Here is a 22329-nt window from a genome sequence, read left to right on the forward strand (position 1 = left end):
CCTTTGAGCTGGGTTTTAAGGCATGAGTGGGAGAGGCACTGGTGGATGAGCATTCTAGGCAAAGGCAACAACCCCCACGCTCTATAGTGCTGTACATATCAGACTATGTCGCAAATTCGTAACAAACAGTCCCCCAAAACATACACTGGTTTAAGCCCCATAGACATTTATCGTATTCTCATACATAGGATGGGTGGGGCAGCTATCCTCCACCCATCACTTAAATTTTTGAGCTGACTGAGGCTCTGCCATTTTTAACATTTGCATCAAAAGTTGCCTGCCCAGAGGGTCATCTCCACTCCAGGCAACCAGACAGGGCAAAGAGCCCGGAGATGGCCCTTGTCACTTCCTCCCACCCAGGTCTAACCGCAAGAGGAGCTGGAAACTGGAGTCTAAATGTGTGCCCAGGAATCATAGGACAACACAGACTCTAGGAAATTGTCTGCGACCTCCGCCACAGTCTGCTCCATTCCTCAGGCCCTGCTCCTTTTGGATAGATCAGAAAGAAAAGCAGCCAGCGGCAGAGGCAAGGCAAGGGAAAGAGGAAGGAAGCTTCTGGCACTTGGAAGCAGCACTCTGGAGGCAGTCAAACACTCAGGTTGACTCAGCCAATTTCATTTTCGGTAAGGTGATTTCCCTCTGATGGGCTAAAAAGGCCTGGACCCCCATGGTGAAGGGGTCCTCCACATCTCTCCCCATTCTTTATGGGAAGGAGAAGCGGGAAGTGCGACAAGATTGACTTTTCATAGGCAAGCCATGGGGCTTCCCAGGGGGAGGTCTGGAAACCCCCTGGCTTTCCCCGGCATTGCCTTGACACTTGGTGCCTCCTCCAGCCCTGTTTCAGCGCCTTTTTCTGAGCAGGCTCCAGAGGCCAGACTGTCGCACGGCCTGACGCCTCGGCTCGGTGCCCAGCCTGCGGGCCACTTTGGGCTCGAGTTATCGGTGGGAGCTGATTCAGAAGCTTAGCCCAGCCCTGTGGCTTTGATGGGATTTCATCATCCAGCCTGCGCTCCTTGGCTGGGCGCCTGGGAGAGCGGCACAGTGTTGCCCCAGGCTATCTGCTTTCACGGAGGAGAGGCCCTCCCCTCTGAATACAGGAGAACCAGAGGCGAGGAGGTGAGGTTTGGGGCTCCCCAGTCTATCCAGCCTGAGAACCAATTCCACACCAAAGCCATTTGCCGTCACCCAGCTTTCCCAAGGGGCAGAGACAAGATAAAAGACAGAGAGCATGAACACTGAACAACTTATTAGCGATTTCATTGCAGGTTGAGTAAAATGTCTCAAATAAAACTACGGGAGACCTTCTTTAGCCTGACCGGGCTGTAAATATGTATTAACTCAATTACTATCAGCAATTAAGGCCTAGTTTGGGAACAGTGACCTGAGACAAAAAAAAAAAGACATTATCATCCTGGGAAATGAATCTAGAATAAAAGGAATTTATTCCACCTTAGCTAATGAGCAGCTGTGTAGGGATGGAAATGAAGGCCTTTGCCTCGGAATTGCTTTTGACCGTTCACACAGGGAGAGGAGAAAAGGTTTGCCTGCACGCAAAGCTCTTGGGAGCACATTAGGGACATTGTTACAATGCAAATGAGGAAGACCGTTGTGTTTGGGTGGTTTATGGGTTTAGTAAAAGGAGTAACATTTCAATTAGCGGAGAAGGAATGAGAACCTGCCTCAAAGAGGCTTAATTGGCAACTTGGCTTTCCCAGGGGGCTTTGAAGTAGCATCCGAGAGGGACAGTTTTCAGAGATGGGTGGAGAATAGAGCAACTGTGGCGCCCTGGGCTGTCGGAGGACGCGGGCAGATGGGGATGCTCAGAAGGTAAAACCCACCGCACCACGCAAATCCCATCCCCGCCAGAGCAGCGCCCGCTCCAATCCTCGAGGCTTCTGAAGCCCCTCCCCTCGCCACTTCACCCAATTCCCCTCTGAGAGTCCAGGCCCTTCCCTTTTTAAAGCAGTCAGTCTCCGAGAAACCACCTCGCTTTTAAGGACTGCAGCCCTAACCTCACCAGTGTGGAATTCCTTTTTCCCTCTCAAGAGTCCCTTTTGCTGGGTCTCTAAGTCCAGCCCAGCAAACTGGGGAATTCAACTCCTAATTGCTGTGAGTTCTGGGGGGAGGGTGCCATATTGCATACAAATGTGTCTTTCGTGTGTGTGTGTGTGTGTGTGTGTGTGTGTGTGTGTGTTCAAGGACTAAAGAGTCTGAAGATTCGAGTATGACCTGACCTCAAGGCAAGGGATCGAACCGGTGACTTTTCAAGGTAGACGCTCTCAGATTTTGCAAGTTGCCAAGGGCGTCCAGACCAAGTTATTCTGGCATGTGGTCTCTCTTTGCTATTGCATCGCATGAGGGCTTCGTCAGTGCTCAGGAGTCACTCAAATCTTCATACATCTTGACTGATTTAAGGTTTTATTTCTCAATCCAATCATTCACAGGATATGGTGAAATTTTTTAATGTGGAACAACCCTCCAAAGGAAATATTACAGATAACATGCCAAGATAATTGTTTGAAATGAAGTTTAGAAGAAAATTCAACTAACCCTGTGTTTTGGTTGAAAGATAGAAATGTGAGCAGGGGTTTGGAAAGCCGTCCAAACCAAGCTTCCTCGGTGCTGGGCTGGTCTTTCTGAGCTTGGAAAAAAAAAAAAAACAGAATGAAGAACTTCCAAGTGACCCCAGGACTCTCTCCATTCTCTTGATGTTGACTTTGGGGAGAGCAAGCTCAACTCTCTGCCATGTGAGCATCTGTGGATGTGGACTGGGTTTTGCGTGAGGTCTTCCCCACGAACTCGGAACTGGAGGGTGCAATAACCCTCCATTTGAAGCAATCAGTCCCAAACATGCAGGACCTTGTGCCAGGCTTTCTTCCTCCATCCTGGCCTCTCCCGTGGGTGGCTTCTCCTGGAACGCTGGCTCATATCTCTGGAGCCTGTGGTTTGGGGATTGCCATTAGCCAACTACAGCAGGGCCTAGAGAGTTTACTGTGGGCCTAAAATGGGAACTGGACCCACCCTCTGAGTAATGTTCATCCTCAGTAGGGCTCAGTGGTGGCCTGCTACTGTACAAGTGACCCTCTTCCCACCACCCTCGCCCTGGTTGCCCCTGTAGAATAACCACTCCCCTCCCCAACCTCTTTCCTTGCTGCTTCCTCAGAATTGGGATGGAAGGAAAATATGGCACCTGTATGCACTCTGCACATTCCTGTGTCCTGGACAAGTTGGGCCATCAAGGAGCTGCTGTGGCATGTCCAATCCCCATGGCACTGGGGGCAGTAAATACCGGGAACTTAGCACAGCGACGTCAACCCTTGACTACTGCCTTGCCTGGACAGGAGATCTTGTGCCAGTAACAGGTCATTCAGCAGCATGACGCTCTCCAGTCCCTAGAAGGTATTATTGCTATGGGACAATACAGAATCCATGTGCGGGAAAGGACCTTAATAAAATCCTAACCAATATAAGCATGTGAAACTCAGGCCCCGAGAAGTAAAGAGACCTCCCAGGTACCTGCAGAGAGTGAAAGGGAGAGCTGAGCTCAAACCCAGGTCGGGGGACTGAGGCCAGTGCCTCCCTGCTAACAATGCCAAGTCTCAGCCTCCACTCTTCAGTGGGTTTCTGCCTTGGCTGGCATGAAAATTTGTTTGTAAAACCCTGCAAAGGAAGAGAGAGAAGTATGCTGAGAGGCACAAGGAGGGTAGAGGCATGGGGGCGGGTAGCAGGCATCGGGCACAGGTCTGGGTAGCAGGCATCGGGCACAGGTCTTCCTGTAATGGATCATCAAGACATTATCACATAACTCTCGCCCTACGGAAGGAGCATTTTGCATCCTGCCTCCTTATTTCTTCAAACCCCTTTATTTTAATCAAAGCTGCTTCAGTGGTGCTTTGGGTAATGCTCAGAAGAAAATTCTCATGCTAGACCATTATTTTCAAAATGCACTTTATCAGTCGCCAAAATATTTCCACCCCAACATCGCTCAATTATTACTATCTATTATCCTGGCTTCTACAAAGAGGAAATGGGTCTTCCAGAGGTGAAGTAACTTGCCCAAAGCCACACTGCTCACAAGTGGTTCCTACAGACCCAGAACCCCAGGCCTCCAGTGCGTGGCAGCATTCTATCCTCCAGCGGGAAACACCCTGGTTCAGACAATACCTCATCATTTATTGCTCCCCTTCGGGGGACAATGAAATCAATGTTCCTTTGAAGCATGAGAGTTTGCATAGATGACCACATGTACTCATCCCACCTCCACTTCTCACCTCCATCTGGTATGCAGGCGTTGGAGAATATTCTGAGCCCACACCCCCAAGTTTACCCTCCCTATCTGGAGTCCAGGGCACCCTCAGTGCCTCTCTCACAGCCTGGCCTACAGCAGGCACCGAGCCACTGTTCTGGAAAGGATGAGCAGAGCTTTCAGCCTGCTGTTTTAAAGGAACAGGATGTGAGGAAACGCATCGGTCAATCTGGGGTTATGGAGAGGAGATAAAATCTCTCCATCAATTTTGCTGCTTGGGAGTTTCTTCTGGAACAGATGAGGAAAGAAGTAATAGCTAAAGGTGGAAAATATGAGCTAATACAGGGTGTTCCCTCCCCGATGAGAGTCCCGCCAGTCAAGTAGATAACAGAAAATATTTCAGAGAAGAGACAGGCAGCAAATACACCCCAAAAGAATAAAGAAGAATGACTTTCTCACAAATGTCTCCCAAAACAAAAATACAAAGGACATGAAATGTGTGCTGCTTATATCTGACATATGAGACACGCACAGGGGTGAACTCACACTAGAAATCTCCTGCTAGTGAAAAGGTTTTTTTCAAGAGAGAAATGAACTCCTCTAGAACAATTCTACCTTTGTGTCTACCACGCTTAAATGGGCTTTTCTGTAGAACACTACATTAAAATCTCTGATTGGAAAATTGTGTATGTGTCCACACTATATGTAAAAGCTTGTATCTTAGTTCAAACTCTCACCCATCTTTCATGTGGAAGATGGCAATGACCTCAAAACTGGCCTGCCAGCCTCTGGTCTTGAACCCCCTCCACACTGCTGTCTAAACTGCAGATCTGACCACTTCCCCCTTTGTCAGGAACTGCCCAGGGTTCCCCCTCACCCACAAGATAAAGCCCAACTCTTAGACATAAAGTCCTTGCCTCCCTCTCCGATCTCAACGCTCATGGCTTCCTGCCTTACAGTTCCTGCTCCAGCAACACGGGGCTCTTCACAGTTCCTGCTCATACCACATGGTCTCTCTCCTCCATAACTCTGCTCACACTGGAACTTCCACCGGGAACCCCTCCTGCCCCTCCGGAAGCCTTCCCTAACACGTAAGGCATCCTACCTGCTCCTCGTTCTCCCATGTGCTCTGGGCATATCTGCCCCTGGTACTTAGAATGATCTGTTTCTGTGTCTGCATCTGCTACTATTCTTTTTTTAAAAAACCTTCTGTAAAGGACTAACATACATCAGAAATGGCTCAAAGCTCAAGTATGTACTGAATGTTTACAAATTTTAACCAGCATCCAGAACAAGAAGTGGTGGTTATATATTTGAGGTCAGAGGCTGAGTTTTGTTCATCTTTGTAACCTCAGCCGAGCACAGTGGCTGGCACTCTGCAAGAGCCTAACAAGTGGTTGCTGAATGAATCAGTGGATGCTTAGCTCCCTGTCTCTTTCTTGCTGGTCTACCCACTTCCCTTTTCCACCAATCCTAACTTTACCTGAGTTGCCCAATGGATAACTCAGCATGTTCCTGCCCAGGCTTTGAGAGCCTAAATTCTGAGTGATGACGGTTGTGAAGAAATGTTGGTGGCTGGGAGCAGACGGATGGGGAACAGCTTGGCTGCTGAGCACCAAACCTGGGTATGCAACTCGGTGACATCCAAGGCCTGGACTTGAAGCCATGATCACAGCTGCCAAAGCAAGTGGCAGTACTTACATCAGTTCAGAACAAATGAAGAAGTTACTAGAGAATAGCACCTTTCAGCCTTTCTGCATCAGATCTAAGAAAAAGAGACAAGTGGCATGTGTTTCTTCCACCCTCAGCTTCTGGTGCCAGGTGCCAGCATCACCTTAAGTCAACAGCTGACACTGCATCTGAGGAGGGAAGAGTCTAGTCTCCCTACACTCATGAAAGCAATCGTGGGGTATGTATCATAGAGTGAGTGCTTCCTAAATAGTTATGTGCCCATCCATGTACTTCTCTGTAGAGTCCACGACACGAGATAAGAAACCTACCATTTGCTTACCACTTACTATGTGCCAGGCAGTGTGCTGCATAACCACTTACATATATTATCACATTTATTCCTCACAGATACTCTGTCAGATGGGGGATATTATCCCCCACTTACAGATGAGGAAACAGCAATTAAAGCTGGGAATTGAACCTACATCTTTGATTGCAAAGCCTGTGATGATAACCCCTATGCCACGGTGCCAGCATTATCTCTGCTTCCTCCGTGTCCCTGCTAGTGATGAGAACATCAACAGTGCTGAAGTTGAGAAGCCCTGACCTAGAGGACATCCCCCAATGAACCTATGAATCTGGGAACTCCAGACAGACCGGATCCCTCTCCAGTTGGGCCTCACGAGCAGGGTGAGAGCAGGTCCATCTTGATGGCCCATTCCACAAGTCTCGGTCTCACTGCTGGGAACCCAGATTCAATGTTGCCCAAGGCTGTAGCCTGAATTCTTACGGTGAATTTCCCCTGAGGAGTTAGAGCTCCTCACTCATGTTCACCCAAGGCCTTATTTTGAAAGAAGTATTTTGGGGAGCTTCACCGTGCACTAGGATAGAAGCACTGAAAACAGCTACTTCCTCCCATGGGCAGCCAAGGGAGACAGGTCCTTTTGAAATGAAGAACTGCTCCCCACAGTAGCATCCCTGAGGTCAGCTGGGATTTCCTCAGCAAAAAGCTCAACAGAAAGCATCCTTTCCCCTGGCCTGAATGAGTGCCCCTTGAAGAAAGGCATGTCATCCTGGGACCACCAACACTCCTGGACAGCCCCAGGAAGGAGCATGCTGGCCCCCTTCAGACCAACCGCCAAGCCAGGGAGGCCAGCTCTTGCTCACCAGCATCCAGGCCCACTCCCTGGCTTGAGGACAGACACAAAGGCACCCTGTTCCCCAGCCCAGACCTCTAATGAGCCCCTCCCGCTCCCCACTGCTCAGACATCCCCTGTTTACATTCTACTCACCAGCCAGACCTAATCCCTGGGCTCCGGATCTGCACTTAATCCTGTTTCTGTATATCCTCTAGATCAATACATGTTAATAATAGGCATCCCTGTGGGTAAGAACCGTGTGAGGAATTCTGAGCCCTTCAGGTTCGGTGCCAAGAAGAGAAAATATGGAAAAGGAAACCCAAACATTTACAAACATTCCAGAATGTTTAGTTCAGGCTGCCCCATGTAAATAAGAGAGAGCCCAGGAGATACTAATTTTTCTGGGTCTTACTTATTTTGTCCCAAATAAAGAATGGCTTTAAAGAAAAAATCCAAGTCACCCATCCCTGCTTCTCTCTCACTTCTTGAGGCCATGAGATCTTTTTCATGTACTTTGCTTCAACACTATTGTATTTCTTCTGTGCTTTGAAACTGAGCCCCTCTCTTTGATGGATATTAGCAAAACGTGCTTTCGCGTCTCCCTAATGAACTTTCACTTGGAAAAGACCCCAAACAAGGAAGATGCTAGAAGCATAACAATATTTTGTTTAAAGCAAAGAGAGACCCTCTCTTCTGGTTTCCCCCTCTTTGGTCCAGCCCAGAGGAATAATCTGCCAAGAATCACAGACGGGATCATTTACAGTTTTACTTTCAAGCTCCCCAACCCTTTCATATTGTGTTTACTTGGTCAAAGCATTCAGACCAGCCAGGGTGGGCCTTGTGACACCCATCTTGCCTGGCTCTCAGATACTCTGATTGGGATTAAATCCATACTGATCTGTCAGAAAGTGACTGATGGAGAGGCTTCTTTGTGACGCTCGTGGTAAACTTGAGAGGATGGAAGAGTTCAGGCAATATTCCTTAGGAGATCCATCAGCCTTTGCCTGGAGTGGCCCAGTCCTGCAGTAATTACTGGCTAAACAAAAGGAAAATCCACCCAAAATAGAAGACAGCTTGGTGCCACGATGAGAACCCCCCTTTATGGTAGTGTCCTTTATTTATTTATTTTTAACGATTGAACCTATGGGGAACAATTTCCTAAAATGCAATCAACATTAATTGTCAAAGTAAAACTAAGTATAGAGGCAGCAAGTGAGCAATGAAACTCAAAGCCATTAGACATGCCTAGGTTGATTTTCTTGTTTTTCCCTCGATGGGTGTTTCCTTCAGGAGAGATTAGCTATAATAATTAGTATTTTCAGGAAGCTGGACAATTCAGCATAGATCAAATGCAATTGTCAAGAGCACCAACTTCTCAATGTGGCCCAGTAGATAAAGGATTGGATTGGACCTCAGAAAACCTGCGTTCTTCTCCTTGCTTAGTCACGTGCTAGTCGTGAGGGCACGGACAAGTCTTTGCCTTTCGACTCTCTGCTTCTTCATCTGTAAAATGGGGACTTTAAGGTCTGTCCTTTACGGGTTTGTTCTGGGATCAAACAAGGTCATGAAGGTGACAGCACTGTGGGATCCCTAATGAACGACTGGTTATCGCCACCCACCTTTGGTGTGAGGACTGTGAAGCAGAGATTCCCTCCTTGGTCAACGTCACCCACCGATCACCATTTATAACCTCTCAGCTCCGGGGTTCACGATTTCTCACCCCTGGGCTTTTGCTCCTGTTGTTGGCTCAGCCTGCAATGCCCACCTTCCATTTCTTTCTTCTGTATTAAATCCACTCCTCTCTCAAGGCTTGATCCAAATGTTAACTCCTCCATAAGCTTTCTCTGATTCTCCTGCCCCAAGTAGAAAATGACCACGCACCCTCTGAGCTCCTTCAGCACTTCATCTCTTATAACTTCCAGCTGTCTTCGTCTTCATTCAGTCATTTCTGTACACACTCTGACCTCTCCTACCACTTTGCTCAAGTGTGGGGTCTGTGCCAGTTGTATTTCAGAACAGAGACAAGCACGGCACCCTGCACCCGGTGGGCACTCACTGTTTCTTTAAAAAATGAGAAGTGCTGTAGTTACGTTCTTTATCCCAATTATATCCAAAAGCAGCTATAGGTAGTCCTTGCTTTGCTCAGCACTGTGTTCACTGAAACTCGTGCGTATCAGATACGCGTTCTCACTTTGCGGTTACCACAGGAGAGTGCAAAGTGAGGACCATTCCCAACAAGTACATGTGTTCCTTAACTGGTATTGTGCAAAGCGAGGGCTATCTGTACCCTAAACAACAAATATGACATAAATGTGATCCATGTAATCATGTGAAAAAAAATACCAGCAAGCTGTGCGCACTGAGAGCAGCTGGTCACATACATTGAACACAGAACTCACACAGCATCTGATAAATCAGAGCCCTGGCAGAAAACAGCAATGCACGTCCAGTCCAATGGCGGGAGGGCCATAAGTGATGGAGTGACCATGTTGTTCCCATTTCAGGACTGTTGTAGTGGCTTATGGAAAGCTGTTTATGGAAGTCATTTCTGGGGACAAGAGGTAATCTGAAATATGTAGCTTAGATGTGGAAACACGCTCATTTCTGGAATATTTTAGTAGCTTCAGGGACAATGAGACAGGGTATTTATAATCTGTATGGTCCGTGGAATGCCTGAAACCCCCCCTAAAATTGAATAAACATCAGCCTGCCTGGTGTCCTGCCGCTCTCCACAGTGAACACTGTGGCACGAGAGACTCACAAAACAATACACTTGAAGCCACTACAGAACCATGAGACTGTGCAGCAAATCTACTTCGAAAGCTAAACGTGCTGAGTTTATGTTCTCTATAAAGGAAAGAGACACAGAGAAATGGTTAGAAATGACAGAAGATGAGGATAAACACGAGTTAAGGCAACTTTAAAGGGAGCTGGGCTCTCTGATAACGCTGAGGCCTGACTGGAGGGCAGAGCACGAGACCCAGGGTGAGGACCTTGAAGTTGTGCTTCTGACTCAGCTGCTGAGTTCCAGGAGGCTTCAGAGAAGCGGCTTCGCTGGCCTTGGTTCCCAGCACCTTCATGGAGGGTCAAGGGGAGGGCTGAGTCACGTTCAAAGTCCACCAAAGACAAGATGGAATGGAATGAATGTGGGCTTGGGAACCTGCACACCAGCTCAGTTTCCCAGCCGGAGTCCTTGGCCCATTAAATAACCTCTCTGAGACTCATTCTTGTGGTCAACAGAGAAGAGCCAAGACAGGGAGTCAGGAGCTCCGAGTGATGCTCCCAGAGCCATCCTACGATGTTAGCAGTCAAAGAAATAGCATCCCGTCTCATCTCCATTTCTTCACCTGTGAAATGGGAATCAGAACCCTTTGCCCTTTGCAGGATTTCCGTATGAATTGAGTGAGGATGAAAACACTTATGTAAAAATTCGAACGAGTATAAGAAATTCTTAACACCACAGTCAATGGGTATTGGTAACCAGTCCAATTCTCTAGCTTCTGAGAGAAACAAGCAGTTAGACAACCATGAAAGAAACATAAGACCCTGTAATGGGTTGGATTATGTCCCCCAAAAAGATACATTGAAGTCCTAACTCCCAGTACCTGTGAATGTGACCTTCTTCGGAAGTAGGATCTTCGCAGATGTAATGAAATTAATGATCTCTTCTTATAAGGGCATTAGTCATTGGATTAGGGACCACCTCCAATCGAGTACCACCTCTTAATTTAAGATGGACCCTAATCCAACATGACTGATGTCCTTATAAGAAGAAGAAAGCATGTGAAGACAGAGACACACAGGGAGAACGCCATGTGACAACAGAGGTGGAGATTGAAGTGATGCACAGGCAAGCCAAGGAGTGCCGGCCACCACCAGAAGCTGGGAAGAGGCAAGGAAGGAGTCTACTCAGAGTCTCAGAGGGAGCATGGCCCTGCTGACATCTCGATTTCAAACTTCTAGGTTCTAGAACTGTGAGAGCATGAATTTCTGTTGTTTAAGCCACCCCGTCTGCAATACTTTGTATGGCAGCCGTAGGAAACCCATCCAAACCTCTATGCTCCTCTTCCCTGCTTGACTGATACTTGCTAACGCCTTACCCTGGAAGACCTCTCCAAACTCCAGAAGGAAGCCCCACCTGTAAGAAGGTTTACACTTCTATGTCTTATTTCTAAAGAACGTTGTCATTGTTTTAGCAGCTTCTCCCGAAATCTCTTTTGGGAAGTGCTTACAACACACCTTTGGGGTTGGTGCTTCTGGAACCACTATAAGCAAGAGGTCTGTCTGGACCTCCTGGGAAGTAGAGGAAGCAGCATGCTGCAGAAGAGGCGGGCTCGGGCAGATAAGAACACCATGCCACACTTTCGAAGGGCCTACAGTGTATTTGTCACTGCCCCTCTTCTTTAGCTGATGGAAAGTGGGCCCAAAAAGCTTTCTTCCAGCTCAGTTCACCAACAGAAACCAAATCTACCTCGCCTGGTGCCTGTGCGAAGAGGTAAACACCCTGAGTCCACAGGATGAGTCCTGGACTAGAAGTCCAGAACCCCATGATCCATTCCTGGTTTTGCCACTCACCAGCTCTCCCAGACTTTCTGCATCTATAAAATGGGTGTACCACCTCTACCGCCCAGGGTGGTCCTTATCAATTAAGAATGTGGAAGTGCATGGACAAGGACAAATCGTGAAGTGCTGTGCAAGTGGAAAGTGGTGAAATCATCATCGTCCTCATTCTCCACCAGTTGTCAACGCCTGGGGGGCGGGGGGCGGGGCAGTCCTCCAAGAGGACCAGAAAAACTAGATCAAAGTGTCCAGCTGGTAACAGAAGAGTGGGCTGCAGGGCCTGACCCTCTGGTATTGGCTGCCCAGGGGGAGAGCAGTTGAGATGAGCTCTCCCGGTGGGTAATAAAATGAGTCTACGTAGGGAGGAAGCAGGATGTATAAAGCCCAGGAGCCTGATCTGTTTCTGAGATCAAACAGAGCAGCATTGTACCGGGGTGTGGAGCTGATGTCAGCGTCTAGAATGCTGGTCGGAATCGCCCTGGTTACGCAGCTGGACCGGAATAAGGCAAGTCTGTATCTGAACTCATTAATTTTTACAACCAACTGAACTGTTCTGCCTTTTTTTTTTTTGGAAGGAGGGAGGGTTGGGGGCTGTGGAGCAGGGAGAGAAGAAGGGAAGGAAGGGAAAAGGGAGGGGCTGGTATGTATGGAACAGGGGGCTTCCCACCAGCAGACACTATCCCATTATTCCCCAGCAAACCCCAGCTTCAAACCTCCAGCCCCCTGGCCCGTTAGGCAGAGCCGCTGCAGCAGGTCCTGCCAGCGGACGGAGAGAAACGGGCCAATGAAACGTAAGGATAATTATTGTGGCACAAGCCGCTCCTAGGAGTTCAAGTTATGTCAATGTTTCCATTATATGCCTCACTTTTCGGGGGTTTATAACGGAGCTATAAAAACTCACGCCAGCTGAGAATTTGGCAGGCCAGGTCGCGGCAAAGCAGGGACTGTTTTTTTAATTCAATTCAGCTGCTCGTAACTCGGGGTGGGGGAGCACGTTGTACATTTGGATAACTCAAAGGAGCTGGTTTAAAGTATCGAGCACTATTTTGCTGTCTGATCCCCCCGCTCCTCCTCCTGTCATTCCTTTGTGCTATGGGAAAAGAAACGGCATTACAGAAACGCACCCAAACGCTTCCTGAACTGAGAATATACGGCGCTCTCCCAGTGCCAGCAATTCGGCTTTTCTCCATCCCCGAGAAGTATATGGGGCAATCCCTTCCAGCAAACATGCAAACCATTTCAGCCAAACCTCTACACAAAAGATGGTGAAGCCTCTGCAAGTGAACTGTTTGGTACAAGAGCCATTCTAGACAAATATCGATATTGGGGGCAGCCTGTCACATTGTGGTACCAGGACTTGAGCTGGTTGGTAAGTATTGTCCCCATCTCATAGCTGGGTTTGTTGGCCCCTCAGGCACAGTGGAGAGAGCTTTCTCCATATTTTATTCCATAGTCTCTGATTCAGTTAAAGTACCCAAATCCTGCTGGGTCCTTAACAACCCAGTGCATAGGCCACCTCCACCATGAAGACCTCTTCGATTCTCCCGCTGGAAGTCCTCTCTCTTACCTTTGGTCTCCTAGCCACTCTTTTCCTATAACATTTATCATTTGATTTCTGGTGTTATCAACGGCAGTTTTTTTGTGCACATTTTCTCTCTTCCTGTATGATGAGCTCCTTCCGACAGAGCCCTGAGCTTATTCATCTCTGCCTACTCCAAAGCGCCAAGCTTAGGTGAACTCTGCTCAGTAAGTGTGGGTGGAATTAATTACTTAAATAATTAATAATGACAACCGGAAGCCAGGTGGCTGACAGCAGAGGTACAAGCAAAGCTCACAACGGATAGGGACTTACCAAGCCCTTCTTCCTTACTAGATGGGAAGACAGCACAGCAAACTGATTCCTTACCTTGTTACTGACAGTAACACTAAGAAGATGAAAAGATGGCAGGGGGTCAAGATCTCCAACCAGAAAAGAGTAATAAGATACAAGCAATATGCACATAACTATGTTAACATATAATAGTGATAAAAACAAGTAAAACCACACGTGTACAAGTTCACATAACTATATCAACCTATGTGAACAATGAGATCAGTATACTTAGTTGATATGCACTGGTTTCCTTCTCTGTTGTAACCCAGTTGCCGCTCTTAAGGCTATGAAAGTGCCTTTTATAAACTATGGATGAGCAACTGTATAAATGGATGGTATATAGGACATTCAATAAATATTTGAGAAATGAATGAATGAACTACTTAAGGTAATTCAACTGAGATAAATAACACTTCTTCATATACTAAAGAAAATATTGTTAGAGATGGTAATTAATTTAGGTCCCATCATCAATGTCCAGCTCTGATGTAATAGCTGGTAATAAATGGAATTTCAGTCTTCCCTAAGGGTCCAGAGGGCTATGAGCCATCATCCTAACCAGGCAATGGGGGAACAGACCTATGTGTTAGTGTGATTGGGACACTGGTCTCTTCAATAAATTTGCACTAAGCTTGACAGCTTGAGGTAGCAGAGCTGGGAGGGCCCAAGTATGATGAAGGGGTTGGTGGGCTGAGAAGATATATCCAAGTCTGAGACTGGGATTGGCTTATAGAGAAGTCTGGGTCCAGTTGCATTTTCTGGGAGATTTCTAGTATTGCTCCATAATTTTTGGTTGATTGGAACTTCAAAGTCATCAAAGATTTGGAAGTATAAACTGAAGCGCACTTCTATAAGTTAGGATGCAAAGCTAATTCGAAAAGCTTCTTTCTGTAAGGGATAAAATCTGAACAAATGCAAGGTTGTCCGTTACAAAATAAGATATCTCAAAGTCCAAATCCCATATATATAGATATATAATTTATATAATACATATGTAAATGTGAGTGAAATTAATTACTTAAATAATTAATGAATGACAATCAGAAGTCAGATGGCTGACAACAGCAGAGGTACAAGTAAAGATCGGAATAGATAGGGACTTATCAATTTCTTTTTCCTTAATAGAAAACGGAATAATATATATATATTAGTAGGAAGAAATAATTAGAATGTCTGAGCTATAGGTCAGTGGAAAATGCCAAAGATTTATAATCAGGAAACTTGAGTTGGAATCTAAGCTCTACCACTATATATTGTGTCACCTTCATTTTTCTGAGCCTCAGTGTTTTCATCTATAAAATCGGTTAATATTGCTGATGCTACCAACATCACAGAACTACAACAGGTTGTATCAGTTAGGAGTGTGTTTGGCTGCAAGTAACAAAAAAAACGGATTATGGTGACTTCAACAAATGAGAGTGTTCTTTTCTCACATAAGAACAAGTTGAGGTGGGCAGTCCAGGGCATGCAACTCACTGAGGCCTTTGGGGATCCAAGTTCTTTCTGTATTTCTGCCCTAACATCCTTGCCATGATGGTTCTCTTCCTCATGCTCATCATCTCTTGGTCACAAGATGGCTACTGTAACTTGAGCAATATGTACACATTCAGGAAGAAGAGGCAAGGGACAAAGCCCTTGCCCTTGTGAGTCTTTGTCAGCAGATTCACCCTCACATCTCTTTAGACACTGTGGGGCACTTGCCTACCTTCAGACCAACCAATGGGCAAGGGGACTGGGATTGCCATGACTGGTCTAGACCCATCGTCATCATCTTCAGGCACTGAGATAGAGACCTAACTCTGAAAGCAAAGAATCTTTCTGTGCCACCAAAACAAGTCAGGGCTCTGTCAGCAGCCAAGAGGGGATGGCTGCTGGGTAAGCAACCAACAGGGTCTGCCCCAGGGCAAAACAAGATAAAGCAGCAGTCCCCAGAGTGTGGTTCCCACATCAGCAGCATCTGGGAACTTGTTAGAAATGCAGATTCTCGGGCCCCAGCAGACCTCCTGAATCAGAAACTCTGGGTGGGGCCCAGCACTCTGTCTTCTAACCAAGCCCTCCAGAAGATTCTGACACCTGCTCAGGTTTGAGAACCACTGGGATAAAGTTGAGAAAAAAATTAGCAACCAAGCTTGAGGACTCAGCGATGTTACTGAAATGTATTCTTCATCAAAGCCCTCCTGTGGGAAACGGAGAAGAGAAGAGGGAAGGGAAGGGAAAGAAGGAGAAGCAGCTAACATTTACTGAGTATCCACTGAAGGGGGGCAATGTCCTTGGCGCCCTCACCTATCTCTTCTAACTTAATCTGCACAAACCCTATTTTCGCAGATGAGAAAACTGAGCATCAGAACGGTTAGGTGACACTTGTCCAAAGTTATTCATCTGGCAAATGGTACAGCTCAGATTCAAAGTTTAGTCTGATTCCAAGCTAGTGCACTTCCAACTGTTACACCTAAAAGGGAGCAATCTTGGTAAACTTAGAATGACTCATAAAAATGTGATCTAAAAAAAAACTAAATAAATAAATAAAAGTACAATTTATTTTTCCTTTCCTGGGTATTCAGAGCCCTCTGCAGTTTTGCTCTGATTATCTTCCATCTTTACCTTCACTCCAGCCCCCACCATCCCCCACTCGCACACACACCTCCTGGGTCAGAGCCACACCTGTGTCCTCCCTGTTTCTTGGGCATGCCATGCAGCCTCAAGGCCTCAACTCAATTCCTACTCCCTGGAATGCCCTCCCTTCCCTTTTCTGCCTGTTGAACTTTATTCTTCTGTAAATAATTAAACAACTACAATTGGCCCTCTCTGAGTGTTCATGGTATAGTGTATGAAACCAGTTTGGCATTCCACAATTGTCTGAGTAATAAATGAATGGAAGAATGCCTAGTTTGAATTCCTCCTCAACCAAGAGACATCTCCAAGTTTTCCTCTCTAACCCAACAGCATTTTGCTTGCGTTTCTAATTTTTCAATCTCTCCTGTGATAAGATGATATATACGTCTGTCTCCCAACAAGTGTGTGAACTCCCAAAGCCAAGGCCAGGTCTTGCTTATCTCTTTATCCTCCATGGCACCCAGCACGATGTCTTAGACTTAATAAGTGCTCAAAACCTAAATCTATAGGACTGAACCATATAATATGAAATGTACATCTGCCCTTCAAAGAATTGGATTTTTCAATTAGGTGATGAATCCTACCATTTTTAATAAACAAAAGTCTATTTCATACTCATGCTGTTGATGTAGGAGCAAACCTTTCCTTTGGTTCATTCCAGTGGATTTTACCTTGCCCAGGCCTTGGCTAATCCAATTCTGAGAATACAGCGTCACTGCTGGATGTTGAAATGGAGCCATTTTGGGAAGCTGAGCGGAAAACCTCCTGGTAGGAGTTATTTACGCACCTGCCGGATTGCTTATAATAAATGATACCGGCCAACTCACAGTGCGGTCCCTCGCACACCCTGTACCCTGGCCATTCCCTCCCTGCCTGAATTTATTGGATGACTTTCAAGAATGTTTGGAAATTAAATATATTTTGCAGCCTCCAGAAAGTATCAAGGGACAACTTTAAAAGTGACACTGAGCTGTAGATAATCACATTTCTTTTAAAAAGCCTTTCAAAGGACACCTTTTTACAATAAATTTTGAGTGTTGGGGGAATGGATAGTGAGGGTTAGACGGAGGAGTCAGAGAGAAAATGTGAAAATGGTTAATAAACTCTGGTACTTTCTAGGCAGATAATACCACCAGTTCAAAGAAAGCTTGTAAACATAGATATCAAAGAAAGCAGTAATTATATATTCAATTATTCTGTCGCTCCTTTTTGGATCCTTAGATATTCTTGAGCATTTTCTGGACATTCATTCCAAGTAAGTCACCGACAAGGATTTATTGATACCTTCCATACCATGGGCCCAGCCTATGAGAGGCAAAAAGAGAAAGAACATCAAAAGAATGATTGCCATTTCTTATCTTTTTTCAGCTTTTAAGAACTTAAAAATGCTTTCAAATACTTGCTTCATTCAGTCCAAGGTGTTCGGCTCATTGTACAGATGAGTAAACTGAAGAGCAGATGAGCAGGATCATGTGGTGATCATAAGTGGCTGAATCGGGGCTCAAGCCTTGGTCTACTAACTCCAAATTCTGTTCTCTTATACCTTTACCCCCCTGCCTACAAAGACTTGGGTTTTTTTAAAATAAATTTATAGCATACAATATACACTCACACAATATGAGAAACCTTAAAGCATGTCTTTCACAGACTCCTGGGTAAAAAGGCATTGGAGTTAATGTTTAACTTCTTCTACACCAGATCCCCTCTGAAATAACCTGAAGAAGAGTGAAAAAGAAAAAGCAATGGGGGGAAGGAGGACAGGTACAAGACAGTGTGCCTTCCACGTGGTGGAAAGTTTGGTGTCATCCTGCTCAACAATGGTGCAGATAGGAGCAGGGGGAGGAGACATCGAAGGCCACCTTGCAGCTTGGCCTCCTGAGAAACAGCAGTGGTTACAGGAGGTAAGCGGCAGGGAGACTAAGATCCCCACCAAACATGACTGGCCGCCCTTTCGATTGTGAAGTTTGGCGGGTCAGAGGCAGCAATGAAGAGGATGCTGGCCCAGCGGAGGCAAAATTTGCAAGAGAGTTAAGGGAACAAAAAAGCAATAGCTAATTAAAATTTTCATTAAAAGCAATAGAGAGAGGAAGAGGCATTGCAAAAAGTCACAACCAGAGGTACAGATGAGAAACTTGAAAAACTGCCATGAATGAGGAGGAAAAAGACAAAGTGATTAAAAATAATGAGAGAAAAATTGTTGGATTTGAAGAACAGATAATACAGAAAATGTAGATAAGAGATGTTCCTGGAAAAAAACAAAAGAGAAGAGAATAAATAAAATAAACAAAATAACCAAAAACATAAATGAAGAAAACTTTCCTGAACTGACATATTCATAAGGCTCAGAGTGGGCAGCCTATGATGGAATTGCAACAATAAGCTTCAAGGGAGTCTGGGAAATATCATTTTTATTCCAAGCAGCTATGTGTCCATATGAAAATCAAGAATTATGTTACTAGGAAGGAAAATGTGGATTTGGGGGGACCACTACCAACCTCTGACATAACAATAAAAATGTATGTTGGCAGATCAGAGGATCTCAAGAGTACTCATAATAATTACCTCAAAGACTACTGGATATAGTCAACCTCAAGAACAATAAAATGATTTTATAATTATCTAGGTGAAAAATACATTCAGGCTCACTTCAAATAGCTCTATAACATTAAATATCTGATGACAATAGAGAACATCTAGTTTTGAGTGCAAAATATTGTCAGACAAGAATTCTAATCTCATCCAAGTTGTCTTTCATGTCTTAAGAAAATAGAAGAAAAGTTTCAGCTACTCAGAGACTACTAAAGAATATCACTCACATTCTTCTTGAACAAAGTACTTAAATTATACCCCAACCAACTGAGAGATGAATCAAAATAATGATTGGGGAAGTTCTGATGAAATGGGACTCATAGTGATTACCAAAATCAATTATATGTCACCTAAATAATTTTTAAAGTGTGATTGTAAAATAGTCTTTAAATACAAAACAATAATTATTGAAAGAGAAAATAATGTTAAAAAATAACACCTGGTATACATTTGTCAAAATTCAATGAAAATACACATAAGATTTGTGCATTTCATTGTTTGTAAATTTTATGTCAAAGGAAAAAGAAAACTGCAAGCAATTATTAAACTCTAGATAATGATATTTGTGCTGAAGTATTTAGGGAGGAGCACAGTGATATCTTCTATTTATTTTGAAATGCATTGATTAAAAGATGGGCTGATGGATGGATGAAGACTAGATAGATACATGATAATGCAAGCAAGGTAAAATGACATTAGTGGAAACTAGATGGTGGATACATGGGTGTTCACTGTAAAATTCTTTCCACTTTTCTGTAGGTTTGAAAATTTTCATAAAACAAAATGTTGAGGCAAAAAAGTAATATTTGAGTCTAAAATCCCAGATTAAATAAATAAAATAGGCAACTGAGTGAAATAGGGAAGAAGGAAGAAATAAAAGTGTGTTTATTTCTTAACCTTACAAGGGAGACAACCAATATGTACCACTTCTTTAAATCAATAATTAGGAAAATATAGGTTCATATATTTTTAAAATTTTCAAGGCAATCCAAATAGAATTTAAAAACAGGACTTACACATTCCACATCAGTAGTGAAAAAAAAGAAAATACAAACAACATAGCAAAAGACAATTTTTTTTAAAGATTTTATTTTTTTTCCTTTTTCTCCCCAAAGTCCCCCAGTACATAGTTGTATATTCTTCGTTGTGGGTCCTTCTAGTTGTGGCATGTGGGACACTGCCTCAGCATGGCCTGATGAGCAGTACCATGTCCGCGCCCAGGATTCAAACCAACGAAACACTGGGCCACCTGCAGTGGAGCACGCGAACTTAACCACTCGGCCACAGGGCCAGCCCCAGCAAAAGACAATTTTAAGTAAAGAACAATAAAACATTTTAAAAAACAGAAACATAAGCAACTTGACTGAAGTAACAACTAACATAGTAACCATGATAATAAATGTAAATGGCTTAAATTCTCATATTTGAAAAACTAAACCCATGCTATCCCAAGATAGGTACTTAAAACAAAGAAAAAAAAGTATAAGAATAAGGAATGATAAACTAGCAAATATATTATACACACAGACACACAATCTATAAAGAAATCAGGATCACAATATTTTTATCAAAGTAGAATTGAAAGCAAAAAGCTTAAGTGAAATTTAGATAAATAAATATTGACAAAGTGAACAACCCGTAAAGAAAACATAACTGTCATAAACCCTTTTATGCCACATAATATAGAATAAAAATAAAGCAAGAATTCTTAGACATTCAGGGGAAAATCAATAGAAATATAATAGTAATGGGAGACTTTTAGCCAACATCTTTGACAGCTCAGAAAAGTAATACACATACAACACTATACTAGTAAGTTAAGAAGCACTCCAAGAGTATTTCAGTCAATGCCAAGTTGGTCAGGACAATAACTTTGCTCATTTTAGAGGCTGTATTTTTCTTAATAAAGCATGCTGTATGTGAGTTTCTTTGGCATCCCCATACTGTAGATTTACACTTGGCTTATGCTGTCTACAAACCTCATTTGCACATGTATTGCTAACAAACGATTCTCCTCTACACAGGAGATCTAACCAGACCCAGGAGCTATAAAACCTAGACAGGTTTCACTGTGGATTTGGAGGAAGAAGAAATAGTATGGGCTATAAGATTTCTTGTAACTATTAAACTGTGAGATATTTCAAAACAATGGGTCCTAGTAAATGATCAGATGCTAGAATGAGAAGGTTTGGGATCTTCCAAGTTAGTTTTCATTCCCTGAGGCTAGATCATACTTCCACAAACATAAATGAGGGAGATGGGAAGAGTGGCAAGGTTAAGGGGAATTTGATGGGTGCCCGTGAGGACATTTTGAATTTGCAGTAATGATGAGACAGCTCACTGGAGATGCTTTGCAGGCTGTTGGAAATGCAGAACAGGATCTGGGTTGGAAATATGGCTTGGAGAGTGACCATCACAAAAGTGAGTTAAAGCCCACAATTCAAGTAATTAGGGAGAGGACAGAGGATTGAAAAAGCCTGTGAAAGCCAAGTGATGGAGACATTGAAAGCCAAACAAGAGAAGTTTGTGCATGACATGGTAGGCAATGTAAAGCGAGCAAAGTTTTAGATCGGAGAAGTCATTCTAATTATCAGGAAATTCTAATTTTTAAGCCTAATTTCACCTCCCTACATGTCTATCAGCTGATGCTGCTTCTGCCCTCTGGGGTCACACAGACTGCATCTGCTCCCTCTTCCACATGACAATAGAGAGAAGAGCAGAAACAACACTCAGCCACCGTGAAGTTCACAGGACTCTCAGGCAAGGCCTTTTGAGAAGGCACAGTGCACTCTGAGAAAGCCACATTAATCATCAACCCGGGAAACTGGAACACTCTACAAAACCATTGCTATAAATTCAATATTTACACAAAATCTGGAGGTTGAAGTTCTTGTTACTACAGGGAAAGAAAACATGAAAAGCTGCCAGAAAGAGAAGCCACTTGCTACCTAGACTAATCAAATTCATACTTAGGTGCAACACTCTCATTTTACAGCGAAGGAAACTGAGTTGCCAAAAGACAGTGTCTCGACCAATAATACTTCCTTGCACTTTACAATTCCCACATGACTGTGCCCATTGTGAGTTGAGGAGACTGTAGCCCCCAGGGCACAATGACCTGCCCAGTGTCACACAGCACATAAGCATCCAAGATAATAGTTAAACCCAGTCTCCCTAGGACTCAACCACACAAACCAACCAAAGCACGCTGGACAGAAAGAGAGAAAATTAGCTGTGAGTGTCTAAAGAAGCAAATCCACATAAATCTCATTTGGTCTGTTCTTTCGTAAGATGAAAACCCCTGGTGATGGAGGAACCTGCATATACTTTGCTGAGTTTTGGGTGAAGTCACTAGGAGCCTCTCTACTGATTTCTACAAAGAGATAGTGTCTGTGAGCTTCCTGCAAGAAAGCTGCCCAGGGACCTTGTTAGAAGTATGGTTTGGCTGGAGCCTAGCCCAGCCTTCTTGGGTCAGAATCTCAGGGTGGGGCCCTGGAACCTGAATTCCTAACAAGCCTTCCCAGTGGATCTTACACAAACTCAAGTGCAAGAGCCGCTGGAGTTTACATACTTGACGAAACAGCACATGAAGAGTGAATCCAGATCTCAGCCCCAAGCCAGGGGTCAAACCAAACAGG

This window comes from Equus przewalskii, chromosome 18 (assembly GCF_037783145.1).
Source record: "Equus przewalskii isolate Varuska chromosome 18, EquPr2, whole genome shotgun sequence".
Classification (NCBI taxonomy): Eukaryota; Metazoa; Chordata; class Mammalia; order Perissodactyla; family Equidae; genus Equus; species Equus przewalskii.